The sequence below is a fragment of the Rhinatrema bivittatum genome, chromosome 2, assembly GCF_901001135.1.
Source record: "Rhinatrema bivittatum chromosome 2, aRhiBiv1.1, whole genome shotgun sequence".
NCBI classification, from domain to species: Eukaryota; Metazoa; Chordata; class Amphibia; order Gymnophiona; family Rhinatrematidae; genus Rhinatrema; species Rhinatrema bivittatum.
Window position 1 is genome coordinate 734488387 of NC_042616.1, and position 18725 is coordinate 734507111.

The following is an 18725-nucleotide window of genomic DNA, read 5'->3' on the forward strand; positions in this document are numbered from 1 at the left end:
GTTCACTTCTCTGGGAAGTTTGTTGTCTGTACTTTGTCTATTACTTTCCAGGAATTGGTGACACCCCCTGTAGTCCCAAATAGCTAGATAAGGTTATCTGTATAAATTAGCAGGGATATTCAGAGGTATGGGCAGGCACAGGGCTATCTTAAAGTTAGACAGATAAGCTTATCTGGTACAGGGTGCTAGATGTCCCTGCAAGCTGATCTTTTTCCTTCCGAGTAGGCATTTGCTTCTTTACTCATCTCTCATGAAAAGAAATACATTTGTCCAAATAGTATCATGTTGTTCAGTTTATTCAGACTTAAGACACAATTTCTTCATAACATCAGTAATTTTAAACAGGATACATCTAAACTTTTTTTTTAAACTGAAGGTACCAGCCACTGATGATAACGCAACGACTTGTCCTGCATGTGATCCAGATGGGCTTACCACAATTATATTCTTAGAACAATAACTAGGAGAAAACATGTTTCCCATTAATAAATAAGCAACTGGGTAATAAATGATTAAATTAAGAACAAGAGATTTCAAATCAAAGGTCATGTTTCAAAGGTAAATTTAAAGAACAATAAAAACCTCTATCTAAAGAAAAGGATGTTTTTGGTTGTCGATAGTATTTATTTATTTATTTATTTAGAATTTTTATATACCGACATTCTCGATGGACATATCGAATCAGGTCGGTTTCCATAAAACAAAACAGTCGCTGATAAGGCGTTACATAGAACATGAGAACGTAGATATAAAACACAATTTCTGAACATAAGAACATGGTTATTAGCTAAATATCAATAACAAGTTAAGGCAACTCAAACAAGTTTCTGAGCATGTCAAACAAAAATTTCTGAACATATTGGTGACAGTCTGTATGAGGAGTGAATTAGTTTACGAGGTATGTGATGTTCTAAATTGCCTGTTGACCAGTGTCTGAGTGTTGCTTCAGTTCCGGAAAGGCTTGACAGAAGAGCCATGTTTTTAAGTTTTTCTTGAAGGTTTGATGGCATGTTTCTAGTCGGAGTTCTGGAGGTAGTGAGTTCCATAGGGTGGGCCCTGCTGTGGAGAGTGCTCGTTTTCTTAATAGGGATTTGATTGGGGGGGCATATAGAGATCCTTTGTAATTGTATCTGATGGGTCTTTGTGATGTGTGGGGGCGGAGTTGCGTGTTTAGGTGAAGGTGGGCGATGCCCATAATGTCCTTGTGGATCATCATTAGTGTCTTGAAGGTGATCCCGGATTTTATCGGGAGCCAGTGTAGGTCGAGTAGAATTGGAGTGATGTGTGTTCTTTTGTTTGTGTTGGTGAGTAACCTTGCTGCAGCATTCTGCACCATTTGTAACGGTTTTGTGGATATGGCTGGGAGACCTAGTAGAAGGGAGTTGCAATAGTCTAGCTTTGACAGAACTATGGACTGAATTACTAATCGGAAGTCGCTGAAATGGAGGAGCGGTTTCATATTTTTTAATACTTGAAGTTTGAAAAAACATTCTCTAGTGGTATTGTGGATGAAGGATTTGAGGTTAAATTGATTGTCGAGTCATACCCCTAGGTCCCTGATGGATGGGGAGTGGTTAATATATGTTTTTGCAAATTGTGTTGCATTTTGGGAGGTATTTATTTCCTAATTAGTAAAGCCTTCATGTGAATTTAATCATAGACTAAAATTGTCTTTTTAATGTTGCATTTCAGCAATAATAACACAATATTTAATCTTAATAGCAATGTAATACTAAAAATTTAAATTATAAAACAAATTGGCAGATATTTTGACAAAAAAAATAAAAAAAAGAAGATATTTTGAGGTCTATATTCAGCCACTGGCAGCTTAGGAAAGATCTGCCTAAGTCCTAGATTCATCAATAATGCATGTGTTATCCAAAAAGGGGCATGTTTAAGGAAATTGGTGATTACTGCACCACATGGTAACTTACTACTTTGCATTGGTATTATTGCACAGTGCAGTAACCTTTTTGGGGAGAGAGAGAGAGAATCTACCTACAAGGCCCTCATTATAGTTAAGTATTTATATCTCTATGGGGGGGGGGGGGCACCTGATAGGTTGAGGTCAGGTGTTAGTGGTGGTTTAGGGGCCAGTTTGACATGTAGAGTTAGAGCACAGTACACTTGGTAAAGATTTGACGTCATTTGGAGTGAGGAAAGTTTCACAAAAATGAAATTTCTACTATGTTCTCTCAGCCCAGCTTGATGGTACCAATAGAGCATACTCTACTTAAGAAATTTAAGGTGGACGAGGTGTCTAGCCTGGTCTTGCACAGGTAAATAGGGGAACACTAAGGGCACTGCCTCACATACCTCTCCCCTCAGCTTAGACCCATCAGGCCAAGCATCTCTACTCCCTCCTGGATTCTATCCAGGAGAGTCCAAAACTTTCCTTTTCCTTTCCTCTGGCTTCCCACCAGCTACACTTGGGAATGAGGACCTAGTGACATTCTCACCGCAATTCTTAGGGTTTCCCTCAACAGCATCATGACAACCACCGAGTGTGCCATTCATGCAGTGCACATCCCCAGTCCTTTAACGGCTCCGGGTTCAAATTCCACCCTGATGGAACTTTATGGATGACTGGGAACTACCAATGCTGGTTCCTCTATAACCAGCTGCACTTGCTTCCTGGCATATGGTATCACTGATGTAGAGCCCCTTCTTAGCTCCTATGCAGCCTTACTCACTGGGTCTCCACTGTGCCATCCTCTAGGCACTCTTTGGAATCTTCCTCTGGGTTCTCTGTAGCACCTTCCTCTGGGCTTTCCACGGTTTCCTCCCTTGTACACTCTGTAGCACCTCCCCCTGGGATCTCTGCAGTTTCCTCAGCTGTAAACTCCGCAGCACCTTCCTCTCAGCTGTCCACAGTTTACTCCGTTGTACATTCTGGCCACTAGCCCATGCCAGTTGCTGGCTGCTCTGCAGCCTCACTCTCTATGGTCTCTGCAGTGCCACCCTCTGGGCTCTCCATGGTATCTCTCACTTGCCTTTCTTTGCCTTTTCTCTCTGGGCTTCTCACGGGAGTTATTTCTGTTCTCCTGGTAGTGCTTGGTTAATCTACAGGGACTTCCTAGGGACCTCCTGTAGCACTAACTTCCAACTTCTCAATACTGCTCTTGCTGGGGAGTCTGTGTTGCCCTTTCCAGGGTTCTCTGTGACCTTTCTCTCAGGGTTCTTCACCACCTCCTTCTTGGGACTTCTCACAGGTGCAGTCTGTGGACTCCTGGTAATGTTTGGGCAGCCTACAGGGTCTTCCTCAGGACCACCTGTAATACCATTCTCTGGCCAATCGGTGTTGCAGCCCACTGGCCACTCTCTAGTACCCTCTCTTGGGCACTTTGTGTCATCACCTTTTGACAAGGCCATGAGGCTCCACTCCAAAAAGAAGTTGACCATGGCCCAGTGTGCTTCCTGGTTCCATTTTTGCTTAGCCCAGGCCCACTGACTCCTTTCAAGCTCTCTTGTAACTTCCTAGTTCCCTTCTGGAGATTATGGATCAATGCTTGCTAGCTTCCTTCAGTCATGCTCTCAGACTGCTGCATTCTGGTGCTGCAGCATTCTGGCTGCTCCACTCCAGGTTTTTTTGTGGCTGCACACCTTCCCTGTAGAGTGGCTTGCTTGCTGGAAGAGAGCCTGCGCTGTTTCCATTCACTGCACTCACAGCCCACTCTGGCAACTTTTCCAGGGCCACAACCTGTTCAGCCAGCTCTTGTTTTCTTTTTTCAAGGCAAAAAAAAGTAACAATAAAAAAAAAACCTGCATATACAGCATTGACAAAATCACGTTTAATTCTCTATGTACCTTCAGATAGGCTTCTCCCATTATCCAGTACAAATCTACCATGTCCTGCTTTCCATGAAACCAAGTCCACTCACAGTTTTCTCTCTACCTGAAACTTTTAAACTTTGGTTTTTTTTTCAGTACAGCTTCTGAGCCATACCCTTTTACAAGCCACTGTGCTCTGTGCACCCCTGCACTCTGTTTTAGAGCCACAGACCTCCTGTGTTCTGTACTACATTTAGAATCACAGGTCCTCTTCACAAATCTTTCTGTACTTCAAACAGATACTTTCTTGGAGACAAATCTTAAGAAAAAATCCCAATGCATGACACCATATGTGGGAATAAGTGATGATTCCCACAGGCCTGGAGACAAGCTAGTCTGATTCCAGCCTTTCATAAAACACTTTTCTGTACTGCAGCTTCACAATCATACAACAGTTTACTCAATTACTCATAGTTCAGTACTACTTCCCTCAGTATAGTTCAACTTTGGCACAGCTTGATGTTTGGACAATGTTACTTTACAGGAGCTGCCTTCCTTCTTGAGACCCGAGCCTATTCTAGTTATTCCCAGCTGGATACCATCTCTTATTTCCCAGTCTCTAGTTACACCCTCTGAGCACTACCGCCCCACAGGATCCTGCTCATAGAGCATACTCTCCTTAAGGAATTTAAGGTGGACCAGTTTCTAGCCTGGTCCTGGACAGGTAAATAGGGGAACATTAGGGGCCCTGCCTCACAAGTGGATACTTCCAAGGACTGACAACAGTTTTCAGAGATTCAAAAACCTAGTCCCACTTCTTTAAAATATCAGTCCTTGGCTGCACAACTCCTGGTAAGATGATGCTCCCAGTGTCTCTATTTCTTGCTCATATACACTACACAGCAAGCTACAGCCCCTTTTCAGGGATTTAGGTGAAAAGTAGAGAAGTGCATTCATTTGTTTCATTTTGTTTTGTTTTTTTTAATAGAATAAAACTTGAAATTTTGTTTTTTTTTCCATCATTTTTTTTGTGTGCCCCAAAAAAGAAATATTTTATAAAAGAAAAGAAAAATGCTCACAGACCCCTGCCCCAACACTTCCTCTTTGTTAAAATATTCACACACACCCAGTAGCTGACTACCGCTGCCCAACCTCCCAAGCCCCTGAGGACTCACCAAAATGGTGTCGACCAACCCATTGCCCTTATCATGTGGCAGGGGCTATCCAATGGCAGTGATAGTCCCAATAACATGATAAGGACAATGGGCAGCCTGTGCTATTTTGAATAATTGTGGCTGCCTGGCCCAGGAATGGATGGAGGTCCCTCCCTAGCCCCTACTAGACTATCAGGGACATTTTGATAAGTCTAGCAGAGCTCAAGAGGGTGGATGGGGGAATCAGCTACCAAGGAGATAGATATTTTAACAATGGGAAGGGTCAGGGACATGGCCTGAAAGCATTTTTTAAAATAAAATATTGATTTTTCAGGGGTATCAGCTTCCTCCAGGGGGATTTGAGGGGGTGGGACAGAGGGTCTCTGGAGACCCCTGGGGTCTGTGGTTTAGGGAAATAGCATGTGCTGTTTGCAAATTGTGTATGTACACACTATTTGCAAATAGTTTGCACATTTTTCCTAAATGAAAAGCCGAAACAAAAACAAAAAAAGATATGGGGGAAATCTGAAATGTGCCATTTCAGATTTCCCCCATATCTTTTTTTTTCTTATGAAACAAAATACTAGATGAAATGAAAATTGTTATTGTGCACACCTTTAGAAAAAAGTAGGAGTGTGCATTTGTTCCCTAAGAATTGGGAACCCGCAACGTATAGGGCCCTATTCGTTGTATTCGTGGGGCAGCGAAACGTATCTCAATTCCCCACAAATACAACGAATCTTCGCCGAATTATTCGGCCGCCAAAAGGAGCCAATTTAAACAAACTCCCCACCCTCCTGACCCCCCCCCCCCAAAGACTTACCAAAATTCCCTGGTGGTCCAGCGGGGGGTCCAGGAGCCATCCCCTGCACTCACACCCTCGGCTGCCGGTTTCAAAATGGTGCCGATAGCCTTTGCCTCCGCTATGTCACAGGGGCCGATTGTCGGCCACCCGCTGGACCCTCACTGGAATTTTGGCAAGTCTTGTGGGGGTCAGGAGGGTCCCCCAAGACTTGCCAAAAGTCACTGGTGGTACAGCAGTGGTCCGGGAGTGATCTCCTGCACTCGGGCCGTTGGCTGCCAGTAATCAAAATGGCGCCGATAGCCTTTGCCCTTACTATGTCACGGGGCTACTGGTGCCATTCGTCAGCCCCTGTCACATGGTAGGAGCACAAGATGGCACCGATGGCCATGTGACAGGGGCTGACCAATGGCACTGGTAGCCCCTGTGACATAGTAGGTCAAAGGCTATCAGCGCCATTTTGAAACTGGCAGCCGAGGGTATGAGTGCAGGGGATGGCTCCCAGACCCCCGCTGGACCACCAGGGAGTTTTGGTAATTCTTGGGGAGGGTCAGGAGGGTGGGACTTGTAGTTAATTTAATTTTAGCGGGGAAACGAAGAGGAATTAACGTATAAATGTATCGGGGGGGGGGGGGGGCCTTGCCGAATGCAACGTATCTGCCCCCCGACGAATACGAATCTCGAATGCAACATATGGCGTCCCTCTGCACATCCCTAGAAATAAGTATACATTTTGTGATTGGTGCATGTCAGCAGCATCCTAGGACTTGATTTTGGCCTGTTGATGGTGCGGATGATAACCTCACCTCTCCATTAGTATAAGGTCTAGGTCCCACTTTGCATGGTTCCCTAGCTGAGGGTTCTTCAGTTTCCAGCATTGGAACTGGTAACAGCAACAGTCTCTTGAATTCACCAGTGAATGAAATCAGAGTTTCATAGGCACTCAGGAACACTTTTAAAAAGTTTTGGACAAGTTCTGGAAGAAAAGTCCATAAATAATTATTAAGGTGGACTTGCGAAAATCCACTGCTTATCCCTGGGATAAGCAGCATGGAATCTATCAACCCCCTTGGGATTCTGCCAGGTATTTGTGACCTGGATTGATCACTGTTGGAAACAGGATACTTGGCTTGATGGAGCTTTGGTCTAACCAAGTTATGCAAGTCTTATGTTCTTTCACAGGCACATCAACAGCAACAGTGGTCCTTATTAATTCCTTTGGGCTAGCTGGATCATCTTTAGGTGTACAATGAAAACTCCCTCTTCCAGAAGAAATGGAGGCTTTGCAGGGAAAATATTTGTGTGTTGTGCTATATTGTCAGTGGAAACAGAAGGTCCTAATACGTAAGTGAACACACTGGTGGTAACAACTCCTCCTGCACTTCTTTTGCAGAAGATAAGGCCATCGCGGAAAGATTAAATGATTTCTTTGCTTCGGTGTTTACTGAAGAGGATGTTGGGGAGGTACCCGTAATGGAGAAGGTTTTCATGGGTAATGATTCAGATGGACTGAATCAAATCACGGTGAACCTAGAAGATGTGGTAGGCCTGACTGACAAACTGAAGAGTAGTAAATCACCTGGACCGGATGGTATACACCCCAGAGTTCTGAAGGAACTAAAAAATGAAATTTCAGACCTATTAGTAAAAATTTGCAACTTATCATTAAAATCATCCATTGTACCTGAAGACTGGAGGATAGCAAATGTAACCCCAATATTTAAAAAGGGCTCAAGGGGCGATCCGGGAAACTACAGACCGGTTAGCCTGACTTCAGTGCCAGGAAAAATAGTGGAAAGTGCTCTAAACATCAAAATCACAGAACATATAGAAAGACATGGTTTAATGGAACAAAGTCAGCATGGCTTTACCCAGGGCACGTCTTGCCTCACAAATCTGCTTCACTTTTTTGAAGGAGTTAATAAACATATGGATAAGGGTGAACCGGTAGATATAGTATACTTGGATTTTCAGAAGGCGTTTGACAAAGTTCCTCATGAGAGGCTTCTAGGAAAATTAAAAAGTCATGGGATAGGTGGTGATGTCCTTTCGTGGATTGCAAACTGGCTAAAAGACAGGAAACAGAGAGTAGGATTAAATGGGCAATTTTCTCAGTGGAAGGGAGTGGACAGTGGAGTGCCTCAGGGATCTGTATTGGGACCCTTACTGTTCAATATATTTATAAATGATTTGGAAAGAAATATGACGAGTGAGATAATCAAATTTGCAGATGACACAAAATTGTTCAGAGTAGTTAAATCACAAACAGATTGTGATAAATTGCAGGAAGACCTTGTCAGACTGGAAAATTGGGCATCCAAATGGCAGATGAAATTTAATGTGGATAAGTGCAAGGTGATGCATATAGGGAAAAATAACCCGTGCTATAATTACACAATGTTGGGTTCCATATTAGGTGCTACAACCCAAGAAAGAGATCTAGGTGTCATAGTGGATAACACACTGAAATCGTCGGTGCAGTGTGCTGCGGCAGTCAAAAAAGCAAACAGAATGTTGGGAATTATTAGAAAAGGAATGGTGAATAAAACGGAAAATGTCATAATGCCTCTGTATCACTCCATGGTGAGACCACACCTTGAATACTGTGTACAATTCTGGTTGCCGCATCTCAAAAAAGATATAATTGCGATGGAGAAGGTACAGAGAAGGGCTACCAAAATGATAAGGGGAATGGAACAACTCCCCTATGAGGAAAGACTAAAGAGGTTAGGACTTTTCAGCTTGGAGAAGAGACGACTGAGGGGGGATATGATAGAGGTGTTTAAAATCATGAGAGGTCTAGAACGGGTAGATGGGAATCGGTTATTTACTCTTTCGGATAGTAGAAAGACTAGGGGCACTCCATGAAGTTAGCATGTGGCACATTTAAAACTAATCGGAGAAAGTTCTTTTTTACTCAACGCACAATTAAACTCTGGAATTTGTTGCCAGCGAATGTGGTTAGTGCAGTTAGTATAGCTGTGTTTAAAAAAGGATTGGATAAGTTCTTGGAGGAGAAGTCCATTACCTGCTATTAAGTTCACTTAGAGAATAGCCACTGCCATTAGCATTGGTTACATGGAATAGACTTAGTTTTTGGGTACTTGCCAGGTTCTTATGGCCTGGATTGGCCACTGTTGGAAACAGGATGCTGGGCTCGATGGACCCTTGGTCTGACCCAGTATGGCATTTTCTTATGTTCTTAAAGTTTGCTTTGGTATGTCTTTCATTGCAACACAATGAGGAGCCATTTCTGCCACATATGGCAGTCCTAGCTTTCATAGCTGATCCTGGTTGAGGCATAATCAACCCCAATCCAAACTCACCCATGAACACGGTATGGGGTTGGGTTATCTTGAACACTGATCCACAACATGAAGAGTTGCAATGGGCCTTCAGGATATGGCACCCAATGGTACCTCTTCATCCTGGATTGGCACAGCTGCAAACATGTTCTTTCAGTGATCCCAAACAGGGATCATGATACTCATAGCAACCAGTGGCAAAGTCCATTATTTAGTAGAAAAAGTCTTTCAACTCATTCAATGCAGTATAACTCACCATGTCTCTCTCTATTGATCTGCACTGCTCCTCGTGGTTATCACACTATACCCTCAGCATCATGTGAACGGGTTAAAAAAATAATTAAATAAAAGTTACCTGGGCTTTGCAGAAGCAGGGCTGGGAAGGGACAGTACGCTTCACATTTGCTTTGGACTGTCTCTCGCCCAGTATCAGCTGTAAAAGCAGAGAGAAGGGTTACTGCTGCCTGTGTTCACTAGCAGCCCAGAAATGATAATGTCATAGCCTAGACTCAAACAATCCAGGTTATATCAGCACAGCAGGGGCAGGTACAAAAGTAAAATAAAATAAATCAAAGTAAAACAAAGCTAAGACAGAGTAAAATAAAGTCAAGGAAGAAAGGAAGGACAAGTAGCAAAGGGCACTTACCAAGCTCCTGCAGCAATGAAAAGCTTCCACAGCCCCTCCGTGACAAGCAACTACAGCCCCCCTCCCTGGGAGTGACAGAGGCACTTTGGAGTACAGAGCACAGCAGGGACAGCAGCAAGGGATGCTGGGACAGCTTCTGCTGCTCGGCTGTAAGAGAGAGGGTCCTTGAGAGAAAACAAATCCCAGTAAGCAAGTCCGTTTAGCCCCCAGGAAAAATAATTTAAAAATAAATGTTTGAACCAGATTGAGTGTTGGGGGAACCAGTGCTAGCCCCCATCACTCATGCAAGGCTAGTTTGGTGTGTTTAAGTGGCCAGGGAAAGTCCCTGTGCTGAGACCCCAGTGTGAGCAAGAATCCAATTCAGGATTTCACTGTGACTTCCTTGCTGAAATTCAGGCTTGGCAGCTTGCCATGTAATTAGAAAAATCCAGGAGGTGCTCTCCACCTGAGAAAATTCAGTGAAGAGACTAGTGGAAGGATACCCTATTTCCTGCAGTTAAACTTTACCTAGGACAGCTGTGGAATTTGATAATCCTTCGGAAAGGAAATACAAGTTAACTGGAGTACCTGCAAAGCTACCTTTGTTTCACAGTTATAGCGCAAGGGAAGGAAACTGCTGCAGACACAAACATTGTGACTGCTACAGTCAGTGCAACTCCTGTAAAAGACACTAACCATCTTCTTATTCTCTCCATACACAGAGAATAGGTAGCAAATGTTTATCCTTTTATTTTTCCCTTTAGCTAGAAATATAGCACCAAACAGTATTCAGGAACACATTGAGTTAACACTGTTTTTAAGTACAACTTTGGAAGATTTTCGTAAAGAAGGTAGTGAGTCCCTCCCCATTTTATTTAATTAAAGCATTGAAGAAAGAAGATCTACAAATCATGAATCCAGCAGTTACATTGATTGCAGGACCTGGAGAGAACCAAAATACAGGATAAAGATACAGGAACCAGCAACAAAGAAACCAAGCCAGCAGTTCACAGTTCTGCGCCACTAGTAGTGCAGTTTTCCTGCCACCAGAGTTTGCCTGCATGAAGGGTGAGGTGGCTGTGGCAGGAAGGTTTCAGGTGGCAATTTTGCCACCTCAAAATCTTGTCGCCTGAAGCAGCCACTTCACCCTGCCTCATTATAGAACTGTCCCTGGTGCAAGTATACTTAGCTCAAAGGCTGCCCTGAGGCAAGCGCAGAAGGTAAGACAGAGGTTGGGGGAAGGGGGGGACAGAGTAGGGCTGGGGAGGGGAAAGGTTAGGGGAAAGGGTGGGAAGGTTAGTTTAAGTGGGGAGGGAATGGGGAAGGCTGCGGGTGTCGGCACACGCAAGATGCACTAGTATGTGTTCATGTCTGGTAGCGCATGCACATGTACGCCTGCGCGTTGGTATGAAAATGTAACCCTATGTGTATGAGATGGTGGTGAGGTGTGTGTATGGGTAAGGATGGGTATGTGTATGAGAGGGTGGTGGGCTATGTATGTGTATTTATGAGAGGGTGGTGGTGTGCGCGTGTGTGTGTCTGTGTATGTGAATATGAGAGGGTGGTGGGGTGTGTGTGTCTGAAAGGGTTGTGAGGTGGTAGGGGTGTATTTGAGAGGGGAGTGGGGGTGTATATGTGTATATGAGAGGGTAGTGGGGTGTATGTGTGTATATTTGACAGGATTTTTGTGTGTGTGTATGGGTATGTATGTGTCTATGAGGGAGAGTGCCTGCGTACATGTGCGGGTGTGAGAGCACCTCTATATGTGTGTGAGAGATTTTACATTTTGTGCACCCTCCTTCAATCTACGACAATCTCAGGAGGACTGAAAATCTAAAGTTCCCAGGTATGGAGAGTAGGAGATTTTTTTTTATCCTTTTAGATTTAATTATTGGATGTAATGTATCTGGTATTTTAAAATATTTTATTAGTGTTTGGTAATATTTCAAGGATTTTTAGATGTGTTTTTAATTGGCTGAATTTATCAGCAGATTTGACATTCCGTTTATTGTTATGTTTAATGTTTTATATTTTTTATTGTGTTTGCATTGCTTACAGAGTTTGGTTTCTTGTGATTTCCAGTTCAGTTTTTGTCTGCACATTTAAATTTATATTTTATGATCTCTTTATTCTGTATTTTGTGAGAGCCTATCTGTGTTCTGCTTGTGTAACTGATGCTTTAGGCATTCTGCTAGCATGTAGTTTCTGTGTAAGGATTTATAACAACCTTGCTTTAATCTGTTTTCCTAATAGGAGATATATATTGGTGTTAGGGCCTGATGTAATATTTGCAGTATGGCTTTTTCATAGATTGAGTGATGGCAATTATGATATGGAAGGCTTACTAAATTGGAATTGTAGTTCTGTTTATTCCTGGCTTTCTGTGGGCCAAGTCCATACTCAGTGCACTTCACCATAGGCCTATGGGATCCAGTAAACTGCCTTGATAACTATGAGAAATGTAGTTGATTAAGCCTATTAAACTATTATTATTGAAAGTGTGTTTTTTTGCAGTGTATGCCTATATAATATATATGTTGTTTTAACTGATATTTTTATTCAGAAGATTGTACTTTGAATGTCTATTTTCCATATGCAATCTGCCTTTTTAGGTTGGGGAAGTTAATACATTTTAAAATAGAAAATAATGCATATGTTTTAATTATGTGGGGAGGGGAGAAAAGGGTGAATGAGAGGCTGTAAGGTTGGTCTAGGGCACCTAATAACCTTGTATCTGCCCTAAGAGAGAGGGTGTGTCTCACTCACAGAATCCCACCATTCACCAACCTCTCACACCCCCAGGGGGCAGATATTAGGTATGTGCATTTGTTTTCAATGAATGTGTAATCTGCAACGCATAAGTCCCTGTTCGTTTGATTCATGAGTTCGTGAAATGCATGGCGATCCCCCACGAATAAAACATATCATATTAGATTCATTCTTTTGGTTCGCAGTGATTTCTTAGCGGTCGTTTGAAATAGGAGAAGGCCATGTGGGAATATCCATTAGAGATGTGCATCATTTTTTGTGTTCTTGTTGTTCTTCGTTTTTCAGCTGCCATGGAAAATGTCGTTTTTTTTCGTGAAACATCAATTTTTAGTTAGTGCGCACTAACTCCCCATTAGTGTGCACTAACAAAAACTGTTAGATTTTGTTACTTTTGTTACTTTTTGTTAGTTTTTGTTAGTGCGCACTAACAGGAGTTATCAAGCACTAACGGGGAGTTAGCCAGGAGTTATCAAGCACTAACGGGGAGTTAGCACGCACTGAGTCCCGTTAGTGCGCACTAATCAGAAAAACGAATTTTTGCAAAAAAACGGGAAACTCCCGATCTTTACCGGGGTTCCCTGAAACATGCCGGTTTTGGACAGTTTTGTTGAAATTTTCCAATTCGGCAAAAACGAATGCACATCTCTAGTATCCATAAGAAAAACCAGCTTTTTCCTGTGAGTCATGTGACCTCACAGCCCCATCATAGAGTGGGTCAGACAGGTTGGCAAGGAGATGAGAATGCAACCTATCAGAGCTAAACATAAATCAAACTTGCTATAAAGAAGACAGATCTAATATATTAGTGGCCTTCATATAGTGCCACTTAAGGCTTTTTGACTTGTGTCAATGGTAAGCCCTGAGAAAATATTAGGGATTTATAATCATGAGGTCACTAACAATGCAAAATTCTGAGATCCTTCAAAAAGAAGTTATCAAATGCACTTATATTTGAAACAGAGTCCACAAATTCTTTCTTAACATTCCGTAGTCAAGCCATTCTTAATGTTCTGTGGTCAAGCCGACATTGCAATGTTTCGGAGCTGGAAGCCCCGTCTTCAGTGTGACTCGGCATTCATTTACGTGGACAATGGTGGACTGGTGAACAATTTGCGGTGTATCTGATAACAAGACTCTAGCGGTGCGGTCAGCTAACGCTAAACATAAATTTATTTTTGGTGCTATTAAGCTACCAGTTGCGATTAAGGTGCTATACCTTTAACCTATCAGAGCTAAGCATTTTTCTAATGCAGCCAATCGCTGCTCTCACTCAGTGCTCTGTGATGCTGTTCCTGATGATGCTGTGCTATTTATACCTTAAGCACGAGGTGTGCCACGCTCTTTCTTTGTGGGGGTTATCTGGGGAGGTGGCTTTACACAGAGCTAGTGTTAAGGTCTCAAATCTGTATTCAATTGCTAGCTACTTTGATAGAATTTTCCATTGAAAAAGATATTTGTTCATTTTTGTTAGTCTCTCTTTCTCTCCCTCTGGTCTCTCACTGGTCTCCCCACTGGTCTCTCTGTCTCTCCCACTGAGACAAGCTGCTAGCAGTGGCATTTTGCTGTTTACCTTACCCCCTGGGGTAGGTAGTTGCAGGCAAACGCAGGGTGTGGATGGGAGATAGTGTGAGTTGGTATTTTCAAACAAGAAGCAGCATCACTAGGAATTGTGCTTGCTCAGGCTTCCAGTCAAGTCTTTTCTCTGCTGTTTCATTTTTTTATGCACACAGAGCAGTCTCAGTTGTAGTGTAATTCAAGGCACTGGCACTGCATCTGTGGGCAGTTTTGCAGACTCACATATATTGGGACAGCAGTGCTCTTTGAAGCCAAATCCCCAGAAGGCCTCTTTTGTAGTTATAAGTTTGGTGTGTGCACATACAGCGGTCTCAGTTGTAGTGCACATCAAGGCACTGCATCGTGCATCTGTGGGCAGTTTTGCAGACCCACATATATTGGGACAGCTGTGCTCTTTGAAGCCAAATCCCCAGTAGGCCTCTTTTGGATATAATTTTTTTAATTGAAATCCCTGGTAGGCAGTGACATTAAATCCATGATGTCAGGGAAAGCTAAACGTGGTCGAGTGATTGGGACTGGCAGAGGAGGCAGTGCCAGTCCCCCATTAAAGTTAAAAAGGGAGCTGTTCCAATCTAAAATCTTTGGGGAGGCAGGCAGTTCCATCAGGAAAAAAATGAAATTTAAGGATGATGCACCACCACCACCTGTTTCTGACCCTGTAGTTTTGGAGGTGAGGGAAGGGGAGGCTGAGTCATGCAAGACAAAAGGGGAGACCCGAAAGCAGCAGCAGTGTGACAGCAGACTGAACTTAGCATTGAAAATGTAGCACAGGCACTGTTTGCTTCTGATTCTGATGAATAATCATCTTGTGTGGGATTCTCATCATCAGAAATGGAAGAAGTAATAGCTGAATAGGGTTTAGGAGGATCAGTTAGTTCTGTCTTAGTCTCTACTTCAGTGCTGCAGGGAAGAGATGAAACTGATGCTTATGAGGAGGAAGAGCAGTCAGTGCAGGCACAGAGTGTGACTGATACCCCTGGCATTGCTTCTCAGAGTGCACCCACTTCTTTAACTCCAGTGCCAGCATCCACCCTGAATGCTATAGATAAGGGATCATGAAAGAAATCTGAGATCTGGAGCTACTTTAAAGTGATGGAGGACCCACGTTTTGCTCAGTGTAATTACAGTGCCAGGGCTATTAGCAGAAACAAGCACATGGGACATCTAACTAATGTTTGCATGATGCATATTATGCAGAAGCAACATCCAACAGTACTGCCATCTGGAGATGGTGGCAGTACCAGTCAGGGGACCCCTTTTTCCAGGCAGCATAAAGTGGTTGAAAAGGAACAGAGTCACCCCATGACCTCAGCCCCTTCTAGCAGTCAGTTGGTAGGCCAGCAGCCCCCTGCCATGTGTCAGAAGCGACAACCCACCATGGAGGAAATGGGGTAGAGTTCGGTAACGCTATCCCAGGGAAGGAAGCAGGCAGCCTCAAAAGTTGTAAGCAGGAGCATTGGGGAAATGATTGTCCTTGAGGACCAGCCCTTGCAGGTAGTGGAGAATGTGGGTTTCAAGCATTTGCTAAAGGTCTTAGTTCCAAATTACAAAGTCCCCTCCAGAACCACATTTAGCAGAAAGGTCATCCCCAGCCTGTACAACCAGTGTCGCAGTCGCATCCAAGCGCTGCTAGCTAAGGCAGAGGGGAGTGTGCATTTCACCTGTGATATCTGGACCACCATGAATGCTGCACACTCTTACCTCTCCCTGACAGCACACTGGTGGGACCTGGCTGAGACAGGGGCAGGCAGCAGCTCTATTAGTGAACAAGTATCAGGGTAGAGGTGGGCTTTACTGCACACCCTCCTGACAGACGAGGACCATACCTCAGCCAATATTCAAGCATGCATCAGACAGATGCTGGCGGGCTGGCAGCTACACCATTGAGACAGGAATCTTCAGGCTAGGTTCTTTGTCACAGACAATGGTGCAAACATGGTTAAGGCAATATGCGATGGGCACTTTCAGAACATCCGATGTTTTGCACACACTCTACACCTGGTATTGAAGTCAGCTCTGGGGTTGGAGTCCAATCACCAAGAGAATGAATACCTGTATATGTTAATACAGAAGTGCAGGAACATAGCAGAGTACTTCCACAAAAGTGTGAAGGCGGGGCAGTTTCTCTGACAAAAGCAGACTGATTTGGAGATGCCTTACAAGCATCTCATTCAAGACATTGGCACCCGGTGGAATTCCACCTATATGATGCTGCAGAGGTTAGTGGAGCAGCAGACACCCATTCAAGACCTTTCTCTGGAAATGGAGATAGGTGTGCATAGTCCCCTAGGGCATCATGATTGGTTAGTCATGAGTCAGCTGGTAAAAATCCTGCAGCCTTTCAAGGATGCCATGGAGGAGCTGAGTTCCAGAAGTGCCATGTTGACTGACATCTTCCCTATAGTTAATTTTCTGGAGGAAAATTTGGAGGGCTTTAAACAGGAAGAGGGAATGACAGCAGAGGTGCTGCATTGTCTGGAATTTTTGCAGAAGCAGGTACAAGAGAGATTAAGACCTTTAACAAAAGACCACACATACATGCTTGCCACAGTCTGTGATCCCTGTGTGAAAGGGAAACTCACCCTACAGTTAGTTTGTCTCACATTTGTGAAGGACCTGCTGTTACTAAAAGTCAGTGAACAGGAGCGCCATAGGCAGAGAAAGATTAGGCATGAAGCAGAGGAGGAAACAGCGGGCACTTCAGAGAGTAGTGCTGGCCCAAGCAGGAGCAGCACTCTATCAGTGACAGCTAGTATTTACTGCTTCACTTCAATATGCCAAAGCCATGTTGCCCATAAACAAGCATCTGTTCTGGAATGGGCTAGAGCGAAAGCAGCTGGCAAGAAGGACTCTCAACCCACCCAGCAAAGGAGACACCAGCACAAATGTCAGTGACATGGTAGCTTACAGAGCCCATAGAGGACATGCAGAGAGATCTGCTGGCATATTGGGACACAAGTCCACTGTCTGGCCCCACCTAGCCAAAGTGGTTCAGCGATATCTGTCATGTCCACCAACCAGTGTACCCAGTGAACGTGTATTTTCAATGACAGGGTATATCATGAGCCCTCACCACGCAAGGCTGGCACCAGAGTTGATGGAAATGCTAGTGTTTTTGAAAATAAACATACCTTTGCTTGGGTTTCCAAATTTTCCCTGTGAATGGCAAGATGAATAAAAGCAATTTAAAATTTTACAGGAGCTCCAACTGCCTCATATGCTCCAGATAATATCAGCACATGTACCTGACCTCAACCTCTGTGCCTGTATGTCCATTGTCCAGTGTCTAGCCCTTATGTCACTACAAAGGCCTGACCTCAAACGCTGTGCCTGCCTGTCCAGCCCTTACGTCACTACAAGGGCCCGACCTCAAACGCTGTGCCTGTCTGGAGTTTCCACTGTCCAGGCCTTACGTCACTACACTGACCTCAAATGCTGTGCCTGTTTGTCCAGCCCTTATGTCACTACAAGGGCCTGACCTCAAGCGCTGTGCCTGTCTGAGTTTAGTTCTAGTATTTCTAATTTCAGTTTCATTTATTTGTGCATCAGTTCTTTACAGAATATTCTTTTTCCGGTTTTGCAACATTTGGAATGTAAGAACATAAAAAGCTGACTTAAGATGTTTGGAGCTTGCATATTTCATATGCTCAATAGTTTTCATGACCTTCATAATATGGGACATTTTCCCTAAATCTTTCTTAGGTGCCAATATTAATGTTTCTAGTACTATAGAAAACTGGTGCTAGTTGCCCTCTAGTTCATCCTCTGTGTTCCCATAATTTATAGAGGCACTGTGTAGGGTACAAAGTCAACATAGGTTGATATTGTAGATTTGGGCGGGAGATGACTTCAGCGCTTCTTTTGGTCCTAACGGCTGAACCCTCGTTGCAAAGGGAGCCCTCAGTCTCTGGCAATTCAAACTACTAATCCTTCACAGCATGGATCCTTAATTAAAACAAACAATTTTCTTTTAGTTTCAGGGCAGAGCAGAGAACTTCCTCCACCTTGCTCAGGAAGTCATGATCTGTTTGCACATGCTTAAATCCTAACAATTTGTACCATCATACAAGCACAATAAAAGTGAAACTCCATTACAAGGTTCCTATATAATCATAGCTAACTACAATACAATTCACATCAATGCACATATGAATGGATTTTCTTTCTTTACCTTAATTAAAACAAATTTTGGCCTTCTCCACGTTGCCACATTTTGAAGGCTCATACCCCTCTCTAGAGGCCAAACCATTTCAGAGAACCCTTTCCTGCGCAAAGGAAAGGGAACTCTCCCCGTGTGTAGCCAGCCTGTCTCTTAGTACCCATTGACCCATGTTGAACCAGAACCATTGTTCACATGGAAACCTCTTCCATGTCAACTCGCCACGCTTTGAAGGCTCGTGCTCCACTCTAGGGGCCAACCCATTCTAGGGAGCCCTTTCTTGCACAAAGGAAAGGGAATTCTCCCTGGGTGTAGCCAGCCTACCTCTTAACACCCACCTCAGCCTTCAAAATTATCGTTTGTATATCTGCTATGTCTAACAGATTTTAAAATACCAGCGAGAGCTCACTAGACACCACTAGACACTAGACACCAACAGAAACACCCCACTCTAGGGGCAAACCCATTCTAGAGAGCCCTTTCCTTCACAAAGGAAAGGGAACTCTCCCCGAGGCCAGCCTGTCTTGCCCCTATCAAAACCACAGGGACCTGACTACGTCAGCTC

General features: G+C 43.7%; 1 long non-coding RNA gene across 1 annotated transcript; it reads right to left on the reverse strand.

Moving 5' to 3' along the window:
- Window positions 1-378: 378 nt before the first annotated feature.
- Window positions 379-9871, reverse strand: LOC115086275. The gene is made up of 3 exons (XR_003855202.1): window positions 9679-9871; window positions 9388-9465; window positions 379-460 (listed from the first exon to the last, which is right to left on the reverse strand). It is a non-coding gene; the product is annotated as an uncharacterized LOC115086275 (long non-coding RNA).
- Between the last annotated feature and the right edge of the window lie 8854 nt (window positions 9872-18725).